The sequence below is a fragment of the Myxocyprinus asiaticus genome, chromosome 37 (genome assembly GCF_019703515.2).
Source record: "Myxocyprinus asiaticus isolate MX2 ecotype Aquarium Trade chromosome 37, UBuf_Myxa_2, whole genome shotgun sequence".
In the NCBI taxonomy this organism is placed as follows: Eukaryota; Metazoa; Chordata; class Actinopteri; order Cypriniformes; family Catostomidae; genus Myxocyprinus; species Myxocyprinus asiaticus.
Genome location: NC_059380.1, coordinates 30177117 through 30200982, shown reverse-complemented (window position 1 = coordinate 30200982; position 23866 = coordinate 30177117). Strand labels below are relative to the sequence as shown.

Genomic DNA, 23866 nt, shown 5'->3' with positions numbered 1-23866 from the left:
AAGGACAAAGATCCAAGCGAGTGTAAAAGTTACCGTCCAACCTCCCTGATCCAACTAGATGTAAAAATATTGTCAAAAATTTTGGCTAACCGATTAAGTAAAGTTATGATATCTCTTATACATATAGATCAGGTGGGGTTTATTTGGGGCCGCAGCTCTTCTGATAACATCAGGCGTCTCATCTATATCATGTGGTCAGTGGCGAATGAACAATCTCCGGTCGCTGCCATCTCACTTGATGCTGAAAAGGCGTTTGATATGGTAGAATGGGATTATCTTTTTAAGATTTTGGAAATGTATGGGTTTGGGAGTACATTTATTGGTTGGATTAAGTTACTTTATAAACACCCTGTAGCAGCAGTACAAACAAATGGATTAATTTCAGATTATTTTACTCTGAATAGGGGCACTCGGCAGGGTTGCCCTCTTTCCCCATTATTGTTCTGTCTTGCCCTGGAACCATTAGCAGCTGCGATAAGAAAGGAGGATGATTTTCCAGGGGTGAAAGCGGGAGGTGTGGCGCATAAGCTTCTGCTTTACGCAGATGATATTTTATTATTTGTCTCTGAACCTACTAGATCTATGCCTTGCCTCCACAGAATTATTAATTCCTTTTCCAAGTTCTCAGGATACAAAGTCAATTGGTCTAAATCCGAAGCTCTGGCGCTGACAGCGTACTGCCCAGAAACGGCTTTCCAGCCAGGCACCTTCCAGTGGCCCAAACAGGGCATTAAGTATTTGGGGATTTTATTCCCAGCAAATTTGTCTGATTTAGTTAGAGTTAATTTTGACCCTTTAATAAAAAGTTTTTCGAGCGATGTGGGCAGGTGGGCTTCATTACATTTATCGATGATTGGGAAGGTTAATGTTATTAAAATGAATTGTATTCCAAAATTCAACTACCTGCTTCAGTCTCTCCCTGTAGATGTCCCCCTCTCTTATTTCAAGCAATTTGATAGCATAGCGAAGTCCTTTATTTGGAATGGTAAGCTCCCCAGGTTAAATTTCAAGAAGTATGTAGGCCAGTTGACAACGGTGGGTTAGGCCTACCCAAGATTTTGTTTTATTATTATGCGTTCGGTCTTAGACATTTGGCTCATTGGTCACTTCCACCTGAGAGAGCCCCTCCCTGGTTTTGTATTGAAAAGGAAGTTCTTGCCCCTATCTCGCCACTGCAAAGCCTTTCGATCAAACTAGCTGGAGAGGTTAAGTCGCACCCCGTTATTTTGCATTTGCACTCGATATGGACAAAAGTGTCCAGAGTGTTTAATTTGGATATTTATTTAAACGCAGCCTCGAGCATATGGCTGAACCCTAAACTATGTATTAATAAGTCCCCTTTTTTTTGGTCAGATTGGATTGTGAGGGGGGTTAATGCACTTAGTGACCTATATGAGGGTGGAGTATTGAGGCCTTTTGAAAATTTGGTTCAACATTTTGGCATTCCCAAATCTGAGTTTTATAAGTATTTACAGCTTCGCCACCTACCCCCCTAAAGCGGCAGGTGCTTTGGGAGAGGTGATTGCTGCTTTTGGAAAAGGCCATGAAGCATCAGTGTATTACTCCCTACTAATTCAGAGTCTGGGGGATGGAGCCTTGACTTCTCTCAAGAGAGTATGGGAAAAAGATTTGAATTTGGTATTGGAGGATGGAGTGTGGACTAATATTCTTAAAAATGTCAAGTCTGTATCTAGAGATGCAAGGGTTCGCCTTATGCAATTTAAGATTTTACATAGATTTTATTGGACCCCCTCTAGATTATATAGGCTTGGTCTTAAAGACACACCCACTTGCTGGCGATGCCAATCAGAAGTTGGAGACACTACCCGTGTCTTTTGGGGGTGTGTTAAGATCCAGGACTTTTGGTTGAGGGTTCAGAGGTATTTGTGTGATGTTTTTGTAACGATGTTGGCTGCGGCAATGATGAAGACGAAGATGATGATGAAGATGAGAACCCAAGTGCAGTTTATTTACAAAAGTGAATCCAAAACCCTAACTATAAACGTGATTTAAAAAAAACATGAACTTGACATAAACTAGACTTGACTATGGCTTGGCTTGACGACTTGATTTGACTTGACAACAAAACAACATTCACATCCACATTCAATACTAGCACACTACACAAAGGAAAACATGAGGCTTAAATACATGGACATGGGGGAACATAAACCAATGAACAAACATGACACATGAACATGGAGGGAAAACAGAAATCACATGACAAGGGAAACAGGAACTAAACATTTCAAAATAAAAGACATGAATCAACAAAATACACATGACATATCCCCCCCACTAAGGGGTGGCTCCTGACACCCCAACACATAAACAAAACCCGTAAAACATGATGTAAATTCAAAGTTCTGTAGGGAGCGGGGGGGGGGTGTCTTGAGGCGTGGGGCGTGGCGTGGCGAGAAAGGGCGAGGGGCATGGGACCAGGGCAAAGTCCATGGGGGGTGAAGCCATGAGAGGCTCAAGGGGCGGAGCCATGGAAGGTGGAGCCGTGAGAGGCTCGAGGGGCGGAGCCATGGAACATGGTGCCCGGAGAGTAGCCAAAGACTCGAAGGGCCAGGGTGGAGCCAATGGCAGGGAGGACCAAGGCGGTGCTGGAGGCTCGGAGGAGCAAGGCGGAGCTAAGGGATCGGAAGACTGAGGTGGAGCCGGTGGGACTGAGGACCAAGGTGGAGCCATAGGGAAGGAGGTCCCCGGTGAAGCTGACAGATTGGAGGGACAAGGCGCAGCCAGAGGATCGGAGATCCAAAGCGGAGCCAGGTGACCGACAGACCAAGGAGGAGCCGGAGGGACGAGGGACCCCGGCAAAGCCGACAGGCTGAAGGACCATAGTGGAGCCGAGGGAACGCCGAGCTGAGGCAATGTCGAGGGACCAACAGGCCAAGGCGAAGTCCAGGGCTCGGAGGGTCCAGGCGGGATCGGAGGGCTGAAAGTTCCCCTTGCCTGCTCAGGAGAACTAAGGGTGGGTATAAGGGTGGGAACCATCTCCAGGTCCCACTGCCCAGGTGTGGCTGTGACGTGGCATGGAGCAGGCTGAGGCGTTGCGGTGACGTGGCATGGAGCAGGCTGAGGCGTTGCTGTGACGTGGCATGGAGCAGGCTGAGGCGTTGCCGTGACGTGGCATGGAGCAGGCTGAGGCGTTGCCGTGACGTGGCATGGAGCAGGCTGAGGCGTTGCCGTGACGTGGCATGGAGCAGGCTGAGGCGTTGCCGTGACGTGGCATGGAGCAGGCTGAGGCGTTGCTGTGACGTGGCATGGAGCAGGCTGAGGCGTTGCTGTGACGTGGAACTCTGGCTCGGCGGTGGCCGTGACGTGGAACTCTGGCTCGGCGGTGGCCGTGACGTGGAACTCTGGCTCGGCGGTGGCCGTGACGTGGAACTCTGGCTCGGTGGCGGCCGTGACGTGGAACTCTGGCTCGGCATCCGCCTCCCCCACAGTGAACGTGGAACCAATGATCCGTAGGGCGAGGTCGATATATTGAACCAGGCTGAGGGAACTGCGACCGCCAGGCATCAAAAAAGAAATGGACTCATTCAATCCAAATCTGAAACAGTCTTTGAGGGCAACCTCATTAAAGTCCACCTGGCAGGTTAGACAGCAGAAGTCCTCGACATAGTCCTCCAGGGGACGATTGCCCTGACGAAGGCGCAGAAGTAAAACTGCTGGGTTCATGGGTGGTCAAGTATTCTGTAACGATGTTGGCTGCGGCAATGATGAAGACGAAGATGATGATGAAGATGAGAACCCAAGTGCAGTTTATTTACAAAAGTGAATCCAAAACCCTAACTATAAACGTGATTTAACAAAAACATGAACTTGACATAAACTAGACTTGACTATGGCTTGGCTTGACTTGACTTGACTTGACAGGCTTAAATACATGGACATGGGGGAACATAAACCAATGAACAAACAGAACTCATAACAAGCTAATTAAACAATAAACCAATGAAAACATGACACATGAACATGGAGGGAAAACAGAAATCACATGACAGTTTTAAACACTCAGGTTTTGCTTTGTCCCAGACTCTGTATTTTGGGTGAAGGGGCGGTCATGCATTTAGGGGATAATCACATAAAAAATTGGGTTCTGACCAATCTCATGATTGGCAGGCAAGTAATTTTAAGGGGTTGGAAGTCAAGTGGAGCACCCTCTTTTTCGGAGTGGTTTGTGGAAATGGGGAGGGTAGCTGCATTTGAAGAGGCGGTAAGTAGAAGGCTGGGGTTTAGGGACTTATTTGCTCAAAAATGGGGCGAATATTTAGTTTTTTGGGGGACTCTCAGGGAGGGGATGTGGAGAGTGTAGTTTAGTTTAATCATGTATGTTTATTATTTATTTATTTGTGTGTGTATATATATATATATATATATATATATATATATATATATATATTTATTTATTTATTTATTTGGATTGTGTGTGTGTTATGTGGGACCAAAGGAGTGTTCGTTAGGGGTGGGATTATATTATTAGGGTTTAAATGTAAAATGTTGATTCTTTATATATGTGTTGAGTTTTTTCCACTGTCATGTGCATATGAATCAATAAAACTGGCGCTATGGTGTTTTACATACATGTAAATTGTATATACTGCTATGTTTCAAAAGAAACACGTTATTCAGACCATACTTTAGATCTCCTTATTCTGAAAAATTTAGCCTCAAGTAACATTGGTGTGAAAGAAAATGTTTATTAAATACTTGAGATTATTTTTACAAATTGCTGAGACCGTAAATCGTAGAGATTCCAAACTGGGCAGGATGGTTCCAAATCGCCCCCACTACTCAGGCACCCACACACCAACCATCAGACATTAGGTGGCGCTATAATAAGCACATTTGCGTTTGTGTTCATAACCTAGAATCAAAATTATTTTTTCCTCCGATTCCTTGAGTCAAGCCCAACAAAACTCCTCCTAGACCGTTAATCCGATTTGCAAGAAATTTGGTATACATCATTTGCAGACCCCCCTGACAAAAAGATATTAAAAGAATTTCAGTACATAAAATCTTTCCAAAGATATTAATGATATAATTCCTTCGGTTAAATGCAGTTTGAGTAATTGATCGATATCTACTCAACGCAAGCTCCAAACATAACCAAACTCGGGACATATAGTCAACAGGACGTTTAGAAGATGCCAGCAAAGTTTTGTACAATTCCACCCCTAGGGGGTGCTACAACTAAAAAACTGTGATAACTTTGCAGCCATTTGAGCGACAACATTAAAATTAAACGTTGGTTCAAATACTAACATATCCTTAAAAAAATCAATTCGACAAATTAACAAAAATGCCAATCAAACTTCAGCACATAATAACTTGAGTTGTGAATGGCTGATGGTCCTGAAACGTATTATACACAAGGAGGGTCTCTACAGGAAGCTGTATATTAAATTTTGTGAGAATTGGCCACATGGTGGCGCTATAATAAGCTAATTTTCATTTTTCCTAATAACTTCGGAACTGTATAGGCTAGAATATATATTTTTCGTTTCTCCAATCCGTTAGTGCCCTTAAAGGATATGATCACATGGATTTTTCTTTCCACATGAAATCTTTTCTACCATTTAGATTTTTTTGAAAAACATACTTTTTTGAACTCGTCCTAGGCCATTTGTCCTATTCGCACAAAACATGGTATACATCATCTGCAGACCCTCCTGACAAAAAGTTATCAAAAGAATTTGGATATGTCAAATCGTTTTAAAAATATAAGCGAATACGTTTTTGGGTGTGGCCTGTAATTACTAATTGGCCTGTATTTTGTGAGTGAAAAATTCAAACTTATCAAAACTTATCTGAGAACATTCTGAGGTAACATGCCAATTTTCATCAATTTGGAAGAGCTATAACATAAGAAATAGCAATTTTTTACAACTGTAATAATGCTGTAATTGTACATGAATAGGCTGTTGTACTTTTTGTCCACCAGAGGGAGCCACACAACAACAAATGTCTATCAGACAAATAAATTATTACATTTACAGCTATTTATTTTAATTTCTCCTTTGGATGATTAGCTTCTGTTTGTCAGTTGCTTTGGATAAAAGTGTCTGCTTAATGAAGAAAGGTAATAACAGGGTTCGCACAAGGTCCTTAAAGTGCTTGAATTTAGGTTTTCGAAACTTAAGGTCTGGAGAACCTGGAAAATCAGCTTGTTTTGTGGAAAATTGCTTAAAAGTGCTTGAAATTAAAAATGGAATGTGTATGCGATTTGTACAAATTATAAAAAAGTCATTAAAGTCTATAATGATATTTGTAATATTTGTACAATACGGCAAAACATTCATAGAGGGCGTGTCCATTTTACTAAAATGGTTATAACTTTTGAACTGTTTGAGATATTATCACCAAATTTGGTACACGTATGTATGCGCTTTCTGAGGAAACACCAAAAATATTGCACACCTTTGCCTCTTGGTGGCACTATAATAATTAAAAAACTAAAAATCTCTCACTATGGAACCGTAGTTCCGATCGATTTGAAATTTTGCATGCAGTGAATTTGTCCAAGGTGCCATCAAGGTCTATGAGGTCAGTCGCATTTCTTTAAAAACATGGTCGCAATCGACCAATCAGATTTCAGCAGCTTTTATATAGGGTTAAATAAGGCTGATCTGAACTAAACTTTGCAGGCCTATTTGTCTCTTGGCCCAAGATGTCTGTGCAAAATTAGACAAAAATTGGCCACCGGGAGGCGCTATCGCATTTTACATGCATGTAAATTGTTGTATATACCACTGTGTTTCAAAAAGAAACACGTTATTCAGACCATGCTATAAACCTCCTCATTCTGAACAACTCTGCCCTAATATGAAAAGTTATCAAATTAATTTTGAAATTGGTTCATCATCTTTTTACACCTACAGTCTCTAAACATATATAGATCTCATCAAGCTGGACAACTTCGCGCTGACAGTCTTAAACTCCGCCCAACAGGAAGTCAGCCAGGAAGTGGGTATAACTTGGTCATGCTTGGTCTAATCAGCTTCAAATTGTGCATGGTTATCAATGGGCCATTCCGGATTACACCAGCATGGCAATTACGAGGCAGATGCTGTATTCAGTTACACAGTTTTATATGTTATAGAAGCATGGTTATGTTTGTGAAAATGTACAATGAATTGCTTCATGTGTACTGAAATATACTGTACACATGATCAATCAATGTTCCATTTTCAGTGGTAGGTTCTTTGACACACTGAACATAGCCTAGGTTTGCCATCAATGTAGACACTGTGTGTGTTTTCAGTTCTTCATGGTTCCAATCACCAATTAAAAAGATATTATCTGACATATTGTTTAATGTATTGCAGAGTTTGATAATATATTTGTGAAACAAAGATAAGCGATATTGTGGTGGCCTGTTAATAACAACTATGATTATATAAAGTTTGTTGAGTTGACATTATGCACTCTGTGTTAATATTGGGAATGTCCAAAATATTGTAATCATTATTAGATATACAGATATACCAACACCACGTTTCTGGTGTCGAATTGAGTTTAACAGAGGGTTGTCTGTACTGTAAGCAAAACAACATGGAGCACTGTGAAACTGGTAGCCTTCAATGCAAGTGGATTCACTTGATATGTTGCAGGCAGCCATGTCTCTGTTACAGCTATACAGTTATAATTATAGGATTAGATCGAAGCGGTTAAATCTAGCAAATTACCTGTGGATTTTTCTTTGTATCCCGAACAATTCTTCTGGCAGTTGTGGCTGAAATCTTTCTTGGTCTACTTGACCTTGGCTTGGTATCAAGAGATCCCTGAATTTTCCACTTCTTAATAAGTGATTGAACAGTACTGACTGTCATTTTCAAGGCTTTGGATATCTTTTTATAACCTTTTCCATCTTTATAAAGTTCCATTACCTTGTTACGCAGGTCTTTTGACAGTTCTTTTCTGCTCCCCATGGCTCAGTATCTAGCCTGCTCAATGCATCCACGTGAGAGCTAACAAACTCATTGACTATTTATACACAGACACTAATTGCAATTTAAAAAGCCACAGGTGTGGGAAATTAACCTTTAATTGCCATTTAAACCTGTGTGTCACCTTGTGTCTATAACAAGGCCAAACATTCAAGGGTATGTAAACTTTTGAACAGGAAAAAGGAGCCAGACAACTGTGATAATAAATGGCTTCATATGATCACTATCCTTAAATGCAAGTTTTTTGCATGATCAGACATATTTTCAAAATCAATGCCAAAATTTCACAATTTCTGCCAGGGTATGCAAACTTTTGAGCACAACTGTACATACATACACACATACACATACATAGTTTGCACTAATACAAATCTGTTATCTGTTATGTACAGTGCAAATACAAACCTGTTATGTATAGTGCAAATGTTTTGTTTGTTTGTTTTTGTTTTGTTTTTTCCCAGAGGAATGAAATGGCAGAAGAGGTTGGATGTGTTGGATAAATATTTAAAAAAAAACTAAACTGTGTATTGCACATAGTTATTGCTCAATGGGGCAATTTAACTGTTCATGAGATGGATAGCCTGAGGGAAAAAACTGTTCCTGTGCCTGACAGTTCTGGTGCGCAGAGCTCTGAAGCGTCAGCCAGAAGACAACGGTTCAAAAATGTAGTGGGCAGGGTGAGTGGGGTCCAGAGTGATTTTTCCAGCCTTTTTCCTCACTCTTGAAGTGTATAGTTCTTGAAGGGGGGGCAGGGGGCAACCAATAATCCTCTCAGCAGTCAGAATTGTCCTTTGTAGTCTTCTGATGTCTGATTTCGTAGCTGAACCAAACCAGACAGTTATTGAAGTGCAGAGGACAGACTCAATGACCGCTGAGTAGAACTGTATCAGCAGCGCCTGTGGCAGGTTGAACTTCCTCAGCTGGCGAAGGAAGTACAACCTCTGCTGGGCCTTTTTCATAATGGAGTCAATGTGTGTCTCCCACTTCAGGTCCTGTGAGATGGTAGTGCCCAGGAACCTGAATGACTTCACTGCTTCCACAGTGCTGTTTAGAATGGTGAAGGGGGTCATTGTTGGGGTGTTCCTCCTAAAGTCCACAATCATCTCCACCGTTTTGAGAGTGTTCAGCTTAAGGTTGTTTTGACTGCACCAGACAGCCAGCTGTTCAACCTCCCTTCTGTATGCAGACTCATCGTCATCTCGGATGAGGCCGATGACAGTGGTGTTGTCTGCAAACTTCAGAAGCTTGATAGAGGGGTCCTTGGCTATGTAGTCATTGGTGTAGAGGGAGAAAAGTAGTGGGGAGAGCACACATTCCTGGGGGGCACCAGTGCTGATTGTACAGGTGTTGGAAGTGAGTTTCCCCTGTCTCACAAGCTGCTGCCTGTTCATCAGAAAGCTGGGAATCCACTGACAGATAGACATGGGAACAGAGAGTTGGTGTAATTTATTCTGGATTATAGCTGGGATGATGATGTTGAAAGCCGACCTGAAGTCCACAAAAAGGATGCTTGCATATGTCCCTGGTCTGTCCAGATGTTGCAGGATATGATGCAATCCCATGTTGACTGCATCATCCATAGACATGTTTGCTCAATAAGCAAATTTAAGGGGACCTAGAAAGGGTCCAGTGATGTTCTTCAGGTGGGCCAACATCAGTCTCTCAAATGATTTCATGACCACAGACGTCAGTGTGACAGGTCTGTAGTCATTAAGTTCTGTGATTTTTGGTTTTTTGGGACAGGAATAATGACTGAGCATTTGAAGCAGCATGGGACTTCACACTGCTCCAGTGATCTATTGAAGATCTGTGTAAAGATGGGGGCCATCTGGTTAGCACAGGATCGAAGACACGCTGGTGAGACACCATCTGGGCCTGAAACTTTCCTCGTCTTTTGTTTCCGAAATTCGCAGCTCACATCAACTTCACAGATCTTAAGTGCAGGTTGAGTAGCAGGAGGGGGGTTGCAGGAGGTGTTGGTGTTTGTGTGAAGGTCAGAGTGGGTGTGGGGTGTGAGATTGGGCCTTTCAAATCTGCAGTAGAACACATTCAGGTCGTCAGCCAGTTGTTGGTCCACCACAGGGTTGGGGGTAGGAGTCCTGAAATTTGTGAGTTGTTTCATGCCACTCCACACTGATGCAGGGTCGTTAGCTCAAAACTTGTTTTTCAGCTTCTCTGAGTATCTTCTTTTAGCAACTCTGATTTCCTTGTTCAGTGTGTTCCTGGCCTGATTGTACAAGACTTTATCCCCACCCCTGTAAGCATCCTCATTGGCCTGTCGAAGCTGCCTGAGCTCTGCTGTAAACCACGGTTTGTCATTGATGAACTTTAAATAAGTCCTAGTAGGAATGCACATATCCTCACAGAAACTGATATATGATGTAACAGTATCTGTAAGCCCATCAAGGTCTGTGGCTGCATCCTCAAAAACACTCCAATCCATGCAATCGAAGCAGGCTTGTAGTTCCCGCTCTGCTTCATTGGTCCATCTCTTTACAGTCCTTACTACTGGCTTGGTTGATTTAAATTTCTGCCTGTAGTTTGGTAGAAGATGAACCAGACAGTGATCAGAGAGTCCCAAAGCTGCTCTAGGGACAGAGTGATATGCATCCTTTATTGTTGTGTAGCAATGATCCAGTATGCTCCTGTCTCTTGTGGGGCATGTAATGTGCTGTTTGCATTTGGGCAGTTCACATGTGAGATTTGCTTTGTTAAAATCCCCAAGAATAATAATAACTGAGTCTGGGTACTGTTGTTCTGTGTCTGTGATTTGATCAGGCAGCTGTTGCAGTGCTGCATTCAAACACATGTTTGGCGCGATATACAAACTCACCAGAATAAACGTAGTAGAAAGGCTTACAGTTAATGAAGAGCACTTCCAAATTAGTACAGCGCATCCTTTTTAATGTTGTTACATCTGTAAACCAACATTCATTGATGTAAAATCATGTTCCACCACCTCTCGTTTTCCCCGTTAACTCTGCAATGCGATCCGCTCTGAACAGCTGGAAGCCCAGCAGATGTAACGCGCTGTCTGGAATGGCTTCACTCAGCCAGGTTTTTGTGAAGCACAAGGCAGCAGAGGTTGAAAAGTCCTTGTTTGTGCGGGTGAGGAGATGTAGTTCATCTGTTTTGTTAGGACGAGAGTGGAGATTCGCAAGATGAATGCTCAGCAGTGTTGTTCGAAAGGCCCACCGGCGGAGTTTGTCCAGCACACCGGCTCGTCTCCCTCGCCTGCGTCTCCTGCACAACAAAGCCGCGCCTCCAACTAAAATGTCTAGCAAAACGTCTGAATATTCAAAAACCGGGAAAAGACTGTCTGGTGTGAGCTGTCGAATGTTCAGCAGTTCATCTCTGGTAAAACTGACTGGAAAAAGATTACTAAACACAGGACAAACAAACAAAAACAACAAAACAATAGGAGCGCTCCACACCATCCGCGGCGCCATCATGATCAGGAATCATATCAACATGCTCATCAAGTTCTTTTGATGAATCTCTAATTTCTTATTGACATTCCAAGTGCTCTGACACCTGCTCAGGACACATCTCACACGTTTGCCAGTTCGCCCTGGCTACATTTTGTGAGAGCCCTACGTCCCTGTGACCGGGTGACCCCTCGTTCTTCTTCTTTTCAAGGGTTTTGGTACTTTTGGGGTACTTAACCTGCGTGAAAACTTTTGAAAGTTTGCACACACATCAGAGGATAGGCATGTTCCAGGGGCTCTGTAGCACATCCCTTTTGAGCTAACATCACCAAACGTTGTACACATATAGATCTCATCATGCCAGACAACTTTTGTGCTGACAGTCATAAGCCATTTTGGATTGTTTGAAAAATGCATGCTCTGGAATTTGAAATACTCCGACGACGGAATTCATGTTACAGGTACTAAATGTGGGCAACATCATGCCAATACATTGACGATGCTAACTTGCAAACAGATTTTTGACATATTGAACGGTGTTGCCATGGCGATGCGATAAAATAACATCAAAAAATGGAAGTGTCTCATATCTTCTGCATACATCATGTGATTTACATCAAAGTTGAGCCAAATATTTGGCCTTGTGGGCTGATCACATTGATGTGGCTATTGTGGGTCACAGTTGTAGCACCACCAACTGGAGGAACAGTGGCACGTTTGACAGACTTTGAAATATCCCTCTTATGTTTACCTGAATTGCTTAAAGAAAATTAATAATGTCAAGACAGTGCAGATTTAAAATTCTTATGGGATCCTTGATATCTTACACAGTGTTTCCATGGCAACGCATTAAATGTCATTATTCCTTTTTATGTATATTCACATTTTTGAGGTACTTGGCATGCTTGAATTTTCGTGATATTTTGCACACACATCAGAGATGTTGGCCATTAGGCCTGGGCAAAAGTTAACACAAGGGCATGGCTGGGGAGCTCTGTAGTGCCACCTTTTGACAAAAGTGTTGGGGTCAGTTTCTTCTACGGTCACCAAATTTGCTACATATATTGTTCTCATCAAGCTGGACAACTTTCAAAATAAAAGTAATTTGCTCCACTCAACAGGAAGTCAGCTATTTTTGATTGAATGTGCATTTTTTGAAAATTGCAGGCCCTGAACTTCTGAATACTCCTCCTAGGGGATTCATGTGACTGGCGCCAAGACATTGAAGATGCTAAATTGCGAACGGATTTTTGATATTTTGAAAGGTGGTGCCATGGCGAGGCAATAAATTAAGGGCACAAATGTGAAACTTCAAAATTTTTATCTTCTCTCTTCCATGTTCTACTTAACGGCTGATGTGGCCCTTGTACCAAAATAATTGCACACCCCTGCTCAATTGAATATGTAAGACTAATACTGTAAATTTGCAAGCAGATTTCCTTGAATCCCAGCAAACACACAAACATTCCTGAATTTTGTGAACACACAAAATACTGCATCAAAACTTAAGTGTATGATTTTGCAAATCAGTATGTCCTAATCTGCAGGTGCAGCATTTTACTGTCATTTTCAGTGACAGATCATGTGAAAAAATAAAAAAGAAGCAATAAATGTTTTGTACATAAAAAAAAAAAAAGTTTACGTTGTTTTAGTAGCATTTAAACATGATTTAATATATAAAAAATTTGTTATTACGATACATCTCCACTTTATACAGAGCACCCCCACTATTTTCAGAAGCACCCTCAGTGATTTTGATCTGGGACTGGGCCTGTTTAAATATCATACAATGTAATAATTGCAACAGGCCTAATTACTGAATCCTCATTTATGTTTTTAGTTTACAGATTTATTGTGCATCTATTTTAACCTTGGATAAGTTTTCTTTCATTGCCTAACTGCACCGTAATTTGATGACCAAATTTTCTTTATTGCAATGTAACCGATTACGTTGTGACAACCAGAAAAGTGAAATTCCTGGATTCATAGCCACAATGTAACTTTGGAACTGTGCCAGTCCGTCATGACGACTTTGTGGCAATGTTGAGGAACAAAAGTTTTTTGCTGGTTACCAGTTGGTAATTTTTGCTTTTAATGATTATTCTATGGGAGAACATGCAGTAGTCTAACCTTACTTATGTCCTTATTTTCCCAACATAATTTAAAGGCTATTTAACCTCTTTCCTAGCACCCCCACTTTGGTGAGAAATGGGGTAAATGGCATACCCAAAATAAAAGGTTTACTGCTCATGAGTCCCTCTTACTACACACATAATCAAGGTATCTTTAGAAAGCTAACACTTGAGATTTTACCATGAAATCTTCAAAATTACTCAATCTGTTACTAACACAGAGATAAAAAAGTGCAAACACAAAAGAAAAAAATCATATTTCACACTTATAAATACACAATGCTGTGGTATAGGCACCTAAAACACAACAGGCTAAAGCCCTGAGTCTTACCAAGCTATGTTTCAAATTTGAAGGTGATACTAGTGAAAAGTAGCTTTCTGTAAGCCTTTCTCTAAGTGTTTGTCTGCCTTTCTGAAAAAGCCATTTGGAGACTCCAAAAGTGACACATGTTTACCAGCTTATGAGGTATATCAAACTGTTAGATCAGTTTCTGCTTTAGAATATCACAAAAAACATTTTTTTATATTTTAATAGTTTATAGTAAGATTTACAATCATATAAATGTGTAATAAATGCTTTTTAGTCACTGTTGGAGTCTGAATGTCTGCAAGCTCCAAAATTATTGTCTCTCTGAATGCCTTCTGAGAAAGGGGTTTCTCCTTTCTTGAACTGGCCAGCTGCTGATGCAAGATGAATCCATTGACCACAACAATGTCCACAATGTGGTAAAAAAAAAAAAAGTCTAGTACCACTTTTTGGTTTTGTGGAGGACATTGTAGTAGCCAATCAGGGCATCAGAGAGATCCACTCCCCCCATGTGCCTGGATGGAAAGCAAAAGTGGAATTTTAGAGAAGCTAAAATACATAATATAATTCTATAAAAATAAACATTTTATAATATAATAAAGAGTACAAACCTACTGTAGTCATTGATAACAGCTGGAACAGGGACAGTGAGTCCAACGGCCATCTTTCCCTTTGACCCTTCTCTGCACATAATTACCGATGAAGGCCTTGTGAAAAGTGGATACCTGCAGCACTTCCCTTGTGTCTTTCCACTCCACAAACAACAGATAGTTGTCCCTTATCCAGCGAATAGTGCCGCATGTTACGTTCTTGGGCATCTTGTTCACTGTTGTATTGGGAAAGCCTTTTTGGTTTGGTCTGATGGTGCTACAAGCGTAGATCTTTTTTCCAAGGAGGTCTCTGAAGTGTTTTGGACTGGAGTAGAAGTTATCCACAAATAGCTTGTAACCAGTTCCCAACACCTTCTCATTTACAAGGGTCATGATCACATCATAGCTCAGTCCATTACCTTTCTCTGCTGCTGTAGACTTGACCTCATATACAAAGAAGTCCCAGGTATAACCACAAAGGGAATCTGCCAATACAAACAGTTTGTATCCCCACTTTGTGGATTTATATTTCATAAACTGTTTGAGTCCACATCTTGCTTTTGTAACCATCTAGAGTCATCACTATTGAATAACAAAAACAAGATTAGACATGTACTTCCAAACTCACACACTATGTCTTCGAGAAAACGAAATAAAAGGGATTGGGGCCGATTGCCGTCTGGAACATAAGCTAGTGGTGTGAACGTGTGCTAAGAGCATTAAAAAGAACAGGTATTGGGGCTGATTTCCATCTGAAAAATAAGCTAGTGGTTTGAACGCATGCTAAGAGAATTCAAAAGGACAGGTGTTGGAGCTGTCTGAACACACAGTTGGTTTATGTCTCAGATAGAAATGTGGCCAAATAAACTATTTTATCTATTTCTTTTGGCACAAATGCACATCTTAGCACAAATGAACACACTTTACTTACCAATTAGCATGAGTGTATCGTCTCTGTCTCCCTCTTCCCTGGCACCTCTGGAAGCAGCTACAGGTGTTGCAGGCTGGCAAGGACGTTTAGCTTGGTTTCGGCACCAAATGTGGCAGACCTCTGCCTTTCCTTTTAAGGAGAAAGCGAGAGCTGGGAGAACAATCCATGCAAGACTTTAATGCCACAATTTTCAGTGTACATAAATATATAAACGTTCTTTTCAGCACAATAAACAAACTCATTCACCAACACTCAACAGCCTTGCTTTTAAGCAGTCACTGTGACGCAGTCACACACAGCTCCTTGCGTCTCTCTCCTCGTCTGCCACTGTCTTCTCTTCTTAAATACTCCCACCACTCCTCCCTGGAATGTAAGACCAGTGTGGCGGACAGGTGGAACTCATTTACCATTTATCTCACCAGCCTTGCTGTGCCCCGATGTCGCTCGGCCACGCCCTTCTCGCCACAATATAGATGATAGATAGAGACTGATTCACATTAAATTATATTATGTATACATTTATTTTATCAAATAGCATCAAACATATTTACATACATAAAAGCTTATCCTGTATAATACACTTATGTTAAAAACATTTGGCATAATGATAGCAGACATTTCAGGTGATTAAAGCTGCCAAATAATCACAGATGCAAAAATATTAACAGAACTTCAACTAGAAGGTAATTGTTAACCAATCTGATGTGGTTGTTGCATTTTTATCAGTTAATATCTTACATACTGTTACCATTGCAATGTATTGTGCAAGTGAAAGCAGTTTTTAAAGTGAAATAAAAAAAAGCTATAGAAGTCTTAAGTTTATTGTAATGAAAATGTACTGCACAAACCTTTTATTGTTTATATAAATAAAATATAATACAAATATCAACTGAAGATTAAATATACTAGAAAATCAAAGTCAGTTTTGTTCCAAATTTTAGATCGAGTGACAAAGTGCTCAGGCACAGTACCAGAAATGTTCAATAGAGGACAGCCAAGCTCCATTGGTCGGAGGACAGCCAAGCTCCAAGAGGTACTCACTGCAGCCTGTAGCGCGATGACATACTGGATTTGATCCAATATGAACTGGATGTGTAACAAGCATGCACGGAGTGGATTTGGGTGATGTCATGATTGTTTGAACATGCATGCGCTAACTCAATGGCACTGATAAACTGTTATTGTATGTGTTTTTAGCAGTCATGTTTTCTTTGGTAAAATTGTCGTTAATTAATAATTATAATAATTGTATTTATTTAATCACACATTTGCACATATACAGTGAAATTCTTTTTTTTTTTTTCACATATCCCAGCTAAGCTGGGGTCAGAGTGCAGGGTCAGCCATGATATGGTGCCCCTGGAGCAGATGGGGTCAAGGGCCTTGCTCAAGGGCTCAATGGTGGCATCTTGGCAGTATTGGGGCTTGAACCCCCAACCTTCTGATCAGTAACCCAGAGCCTTAACGCTGAGCCACCACTGCCCCCCCCATCACTGTTTATGTCTGGATTAATGAAAAATATATTAGGGCTGCACAATTAATCGTATTTTAATTGAGATCACGATTTCTGCCTCATGGCAGTCAGCTAAAGTTGCAAATTGTTGCTCATTTTTATAATAGGATGTGCCTAAAGATGATAGGTCAAATCACAAGCTTTTGAGGTTATTTTCACCTCACCTGACCAATCGAGCTTTCTTCAGAAGTTCTCCACTGACCAATCACTTTTCAGTTTCAAGCACGCACTGACATATGGAACCGCAGATGTTTATGAGAATGTTTCATATATCGCTTTGATTGATACAAGGCTCGCATCAGAAAGCTGAAACATGCTGCCTTCAGAGACTGTGGAAGTAGGATGAAAATCTGGTGCCTTTCAAACTGTTCTGAGACCAGTCATTCAACAACTCTGTCTGTTTAGCCATTAACTGATTACGCAGCAAGTCAGCTGAATAAACGTTGGTTGCAGTGTGGTGTTACAGCGGTTTTATTGCGGTTAAAAAATGAATGCTTCAACGATACTAAACACAGCACAAACCAGAAGTGAGCACATACGATGAAGACAGGTGAGAGTGATTGACATGGGGACCAGTTTGGAGCGATTTGGACCACATGGGGTGGGGAGTGACATCACTGCTCCAGAAAAGTTTAGTGTTATTTCTAAGGAAGGGAAACAGATACAAGACTAATTTTAATGGCACAAATCAGCACAAACAAACGACACCGGTTTGGTGCGATTTGGATGACATGGGGTGGAGAGAGACGTCAATGCTCCTGAAAAGTTTCTTGCTATATCTAAGGAAGATAAATAATTACAGTGTTTCTTTTAATGGCACAACCCAGCACAAATGAATGACACTGGTCTGGAGCGATTTGGACCACATGGGGTGGAATGTGATGTCACACAGCCAAAAACATGTCTAATATCTCAAACACTGAACCAGCACAAACATTAATTTTTATGGCACAAACGCAGCACAAACGAATGGTATAGATTTGGTAATGATTTAATTATATGGGGTGCCAACTTCATGGAGGTTACAAACATCCAGTACGTAGTGGATTTAATCCAATACGTCATCGCGATACAGGCTGCAGCAAGGACAGACTCAATAGGCTCGTTTGAGATGAGCAATTTCTGCACAGAACCAATCACCGGTAATCACTGGCAGGTGCATGCCGGTTAGAAATCTGTCCAACATGATGTGATGTCATGAAGACGCATGTCAAAAAATGTCCAGCGAGTGCGAGGCAGACGTAGTTGTAGCAGGCAGGCGGCTCAGTTGCTTTTTCGAGTTGCGCAAACTTCAAGCACGATGGGAAATGACTGGCTGATGACACAGCTCAATGCTCATTGGCTTAAACAACCGTGATGTTTTGTTATCTTCTATCTACCTTTATGTTTTTTTACGTGTATAAATTATATGTGAATATTCCCAACACTATGACAGTGCAATCTCTGTATGAGATATGTGATAGGTATTATATTTCTGTGCCGCCTTCCTGCTACGACTGCGGCTGCCTTGCTCTCGCGGGAGTATTTTTGAGATACGTGGTCATGATATCACAGCAAGTCGGACAGATTTCTAACCGGCACGCACCTGTCGGTGATCACAATGATTGGTTCTCCACAGAACTTGCCCATCTCAAACGAGCCTAATGAAATGCATGCTGTTTTTTCTTCAATCATTGGATTGGATCATAAGCAGAGAATGTGAAACATAAGTAGCCTACTGTTGCACACGTCGCATGTTTTAAAAATGCACTCTTTTAACCATTTAAAATATGTTTTCACTGTAATGTTCTAATTGCAAAATAGACTGCAGAAGATTAAATTTGAGTTTTTACATTTAATTTGATACCAAGTATGTGAACACTGATGACATTTTTGATATAATACAAAGTATTTGTTTTTTAGCCACACTCAAATGGTCCACCTGTTGGCTAGTGACAGGTAACAGGTTTAAAATGGGTGTGTAAGACAGCCTCTGTAGCACCCCCATTTTCACCTACAATCACCAAAATTGGTGCGTATATAGTTCTCATCAAGCCAGAGAACTTGCATAATTATAGTCATTAAGTCTGCTCGACAGGAAGTCGGCCATTTGGGATTTTTTTAAATATTGCAGTCTCTGAACTTTTAAATATACCTCCTAAGGGAATAATGAGTCTGTCTCCACATTTAGACAGCATTATGACAAGACATTGAAGATGCTAAATTATGAACAGATTTTTGATATATCGAACGGTGTTGTCATGTCGAGGCATTAAATGAATGGCGAAAATGGGAAACAGGAATTGTTTCATATCCTCTGTGTGCAATGTGTGATTTACATCAAAATTGAGGTGTATGTTTAGTCTTAGGGGCTAAACACATGGATGTGACTATTTTGGGCCATGGCCATAGAGACTTTAAAATAATACTCTTGTATTAAAGTAACTGCTTCAAAATTGTTTAGAATTATGTTAAATGCCAAATACATGGGTCCATTTCCACAAAGTAGCTTTTAAAAAACATGCAAGGTGGACACATGCATTTGACATTTAACATCAGCATATCTTCTGCATGCATTGTGTGATTTCGATCAAAATAGACCTTTTTCACACTTTGTGGAATAAACATTTGCAGGGTAAACTTTGACAGCGTTGAATGGGAGATCCCAGCAAATATTATTCTCACTTACCCATTTGCTCCAAGACCAAAAGAAAAAATCCACTATTACGTTTGAATGACTTTCCAGAAGAGGAAAAAAAATAGAGAGTGGTAGATTAAGACAGTAAAGTGGTAGAAGATGCCAAATTTGCTGTCACTCAGCAGCTGCAATAGAAACCGCCTTACAGCTATGGTAATTTGTTTTTTTTGTTTTTTTTTACTAATTCCAGGGTAATATAACACAAAGCATAATGTTATAAATTTACACTCAATATTTAAAAAAATGTATAATTTAAAAAAATTTGAGATTTATAAGATAAATAAGCTGGAAACACGCCATCACAGTCTGTGAAAAAGGTCTGTTGAGCTGCATGTTTGGTAATGGAAGATGATCACAAGGATGTGGCTATTATGGGTCACAGTCATGGCGCCACCAACGGGCAGCAGAAAGTGTGGCACTTAAAACAGAATTTGAAATAGTCCTCTTACATTTACCCAAATCGTTTCAAAATTATTTCGAATAATGTCAAGACACTGCTGATGGAAAATTGTGAAGGGATCCTTGATATTTTTAATAGTGTTGTCATGGCAACGGATTAAATTACATGGTGTTGTAGTCAAACTGGAATGGTGGCATATATCTATTACGCATTGTATGATTAGGGTCAAAGTTTACATGAATGTTGAGTTGTTGCGATGTCCATCATGCATTGTTTTCCAAAAGCCAATGAGTGGAAATGGACCCATGGTGCTTGGGCCCGTCATCGCTGCTTGCAGCTATATGTTATTATTATTCTTTTCAAGGCTTTCAGTACTTTTGGGGTACTTAACATGCATGAAAACTCTTGAAATTTTGCACACACATCAGAGTTGTCGGCCATTAGGGCTGGGCAAAGTTGCAGGGGGGCTCTGCAGCGCCCCCTTTAAAATGGGCATGTAACAGGGTCCCTGTAGCACTCCCATTTTCACCTAGAGTCACCAAGCTTGGTACATATATTGTTCTCATCAAGCCGAACAACTTTCATACTTACAGTCATTAGCTCGCCCAACAGGAAGTTGGCCATTTTGGATTTTCTGAAAAACTTAGGCTCTGAACCTTTAAATTCTTGCAGGTGGTATAGCTGTCCATTCGTCTTGGCAAAATGCCTCCAGGTCATGCACAGTCTTTGGTCATCTTGCATGACCCGCACGTTTGAGATCTCCCCAGAGTGGCTCGATGATATTAAGGTCAGGAGACTGTGATGGCCACTCCAGAACCTTCACCTTTTCTGCTGTAACCACTGGAGGGTCAACTTGGCCTTGTGCTTAGGGTCATTGTTGTGCTGGAAAGTCCAAGAGCGTCCCATGCGCAGCTTTCATGTAGAAGAATGCAAATTGTCTGCCAGTATTTTCTGATAACATGCTGCATTCATCTTGCCATCAATTTTCACAAGATTCCCTGTGCCTTTACAGCTCACACACCCCCAAAACATCAGTGAGCCACCACCATGCTTCGCAGTGGGGATGGTATTCTTTTCACTATAGGCCTTGTTGACCCCTCTCCAAACAAAGCGCTTATGGTTGTGACCATAAAGCTCTATTTTGGTCTCATCACTCCAAATTATAGTGTGTTAGAAGCTGCGAGGTGTGTCAAGGTGTTGTCCGGCATATTGTAACCGGGCTTTTTTGTGGCACTGGCGCAGTAAAGGCTTCTTTCTGGCAACTCGACCATGTAGCTCAATTTTGTTCAAGTATCGTCGTATTGTGCTCCTTGAAACAACCACACTGTCTTTTTCCAGAGCAGCCTGTATTTCTCCTGAGATTACCTGTGGGTTTTTCTTTGTATCCTGAACAATTCTTCTGGCAGTTGTGGCTGAAATCTTTCTTGGTCTATCTGACCTTGGCTTGGTATCAAGAGATCCCTGAATTTTCCACTTCTTAACAAGTGATTGAACAGTACTGACTGCCATTTTCAAGGCTTTGGATATCTTTTTATATCCTTTTCCATCTTTATAAAAGTTCCATCACCTTGTTATGCAGGTCTTTTGACAGTTCTTTTCTGCTCCCCATGGCTCAGTATCTAGCCTGCTCAGTGCATCCACGTGAGAGCTAATAAACTCATTGACTATTTATACACAGGCACTAATTGCAATTTAAAAAGCCAAAGGTGTGGGAAATTAAACTTTAATTGCCATTTAAACCTGTGCGTGTCACCTTGTGTGTCTGTAACAAGGCCAAACATTCAAGGGTATGTAAACTTTTGATCAGGGCCATTTGGGTGATTTCTGTTATCATTATTATTTAAAAAGGAACCAAACAACTATGTGATAATAAATGGCTTCATATGATCACTATCCTTAAATAAAGGATGATCAGTCATATTTTCAAAATCAATGCCAAAATTTCACAATTTCTGCCAGGGTATGCAAACTTTTGAGCACAACTGTGTGTGTATATACAGTGGTGTGAAAAAGTGTTTGCCCCCTTCCTGATTTCTTATTTTTTTGCATGTTTATCACACTTAAATGTTTCAGATCATCAAACAAGTTTAAATATTAGTCAAAGATAACACAAGTAAACACAAAATGCAGTTTTTAAATGAAGGTTGTTATTATTAAGGGAAAACAAAATCCAAACCTACATGGCCCTGTGTGAAAAAGTGATTGCCCCCTAAACTTAATAACTGGTTGGGCCACCCTTAGCAGCAACAACTGAAATCAAGCGTTTGCGATAACTTGCAATGAGTCTTTTACAGCGCTGTGGAGGAATTTTGGCCCACTCATCTTTGCAGAATTGTTGTAATTCAGCCACACTGGAGGGTTTTCGAGCATGAACTGCCTTTTTAAGGTCATGCCACAGCATCTCAATAGGATTCAGGTCAGGACTTTGACTAGGCCACTCCAGTCTTCATTTTGTTTTTCTTCAGCCATTCAGAGGTGGACTTGCTGGTGTGTTTTGGATCATTGTCCTGCTGCAGAACCCAAGTTCGCTTCAGCTTGAGGTCACGAACAGATGGCCGGACATTCTCCTTCAGGATTTTTTGGTAGACAGCAGAATTCATGGTTCCATTTATCACAGCAAGTCTTCCAGGTCCTGAAGCAGCAAAACAGCCCCAGACCATCACACTACCACCACCATATTTTACTGTTGGTATGATGTTCTTTTTCTGAAATGCGGTGTTACTTTTACGCCAGATGTAATGGGACACACACCTTCCAAAAAGTTCAACTTTTGTCTCGTCAGTCCACAGAGTATTTTCCCAAAAGTCTTGGGGATCATCAAGATGTTTTCTGGCAAAAATGAGACGAGCCTTAATGTTCTTTTTGCTCAACAGTGGTTTTCGTCTTGGAACTCTGCCATGCAGGCCATTTTTGCCCAGTCTCTTTCTTATGGTTGAGTCATGAACACTGACCTTAACTGAGGCAAGTGAGGCCTGCAGTTCTTTGGATGTTGTTGTGGGGTCTTTTGTGACCTCTTGGATGAGTCGTCGCTGTGCTCTTGGGGTAATTTTGGTCAGCCGGCCACTCCTGGGAAGGTTCACCACTGTTCCATGTTTTTGCCATTTGTGGATAATGGCTCTCACTGTGGTTCTCTGGAGTCCCAAAGCTTTAGAAATGGCTTTATAACCTTTTCCAGACTGATAGATCTCAATTACTTTCTTTCTCATTTGTTCCTGAATTTCTTTGGATCTCGGCATGATGTCTAGCTTTTGAAGATCTTTTGGTCTACTTCACTTTGTCAGGCAGGTCCTATATAAGTGATTTCTTGACTGAGAACAGGTGGCAGTAATCGGGCCTTGGTGTGGCTAGAGAAATTGAACTCAGGTGTGATAAACCACAGTTATGTTTTAACAGGTGGGGCAAACACTTTTTCACACAGGGCCATCTAGGTTTGGATTTTGTTTTCCCTTAATAATAACAACCTTCATTTAAAAACTGAATTTTGTGTTTACTTGTGTTATCTTTGACTAATATTTAAACTTGTTTGATGATCTGAAACATTTAAGTGTGACAAACATGCAAAAAAATAAGAAATCAGGAAGGGGGCAAACACTTTTTCACACCACTGTGTGTGTATATATATATATATATATATATATATATATATATATATATATATATATATATATATATATAACACACACACACACACACACATATATATTCTGTGTATATATATATATGTATATTTAATGAAAATTACTTTATACTGTACATATATAAATTGCAAAATTAAATTAGAGAATAGAAAACAGAAAAATACTTACAGATTGCTGCTTGTGCTAGTACACCTAATCCCTAGTTTATAATTTAACCCTCCCCTCCTAGTTTTCATTGATGTAAAATCATCAATGACTTTGTCATATCTGCCCAGCAATCACGTTTGATACA

At 40.7% G+C, this 23866-nt stretch overlaps 1 long non-coding RNA gene across 3 annotated transcripts; it reads right to left on the bottom strand.

The window, feature by feature from the left end:
* Positions 1 to 12984: 12984 nt before the first annotated feature.
* LOC127428353 (uncharacterized) lies at positions 12985 to 21897 on the bottom strand. Of its 3 annotated transcripts, XR_007895089.1 has the most exons (4): positions 20528 to 21897; positions 15347 to 15833; positions 14437 to 14997; positions 12987 to 14340 (listed from the first exon to the last, which is right to left on the bottom strand). It is a non-coding gene; the product is annotated as an uncharacterized LOC127428353 (long non-coding RNA). The 3 variants fall into 3 exon arrangements; XR_007895090.1 differs by lacking the exon at positions 20528 to 21897 and having other exon boundaries at positions 12985 to 14340; positions 14441 to 14997; positions 15347 to 18378; XR_007895088.1 differs by lacking the exon at positions 20528 to 21897 and having other exon boundaries at positions 12989 to 14340; positions 15347 to 18378.
* Positions 21898 to 23866: the final 1969 nt, after the last annotated feature.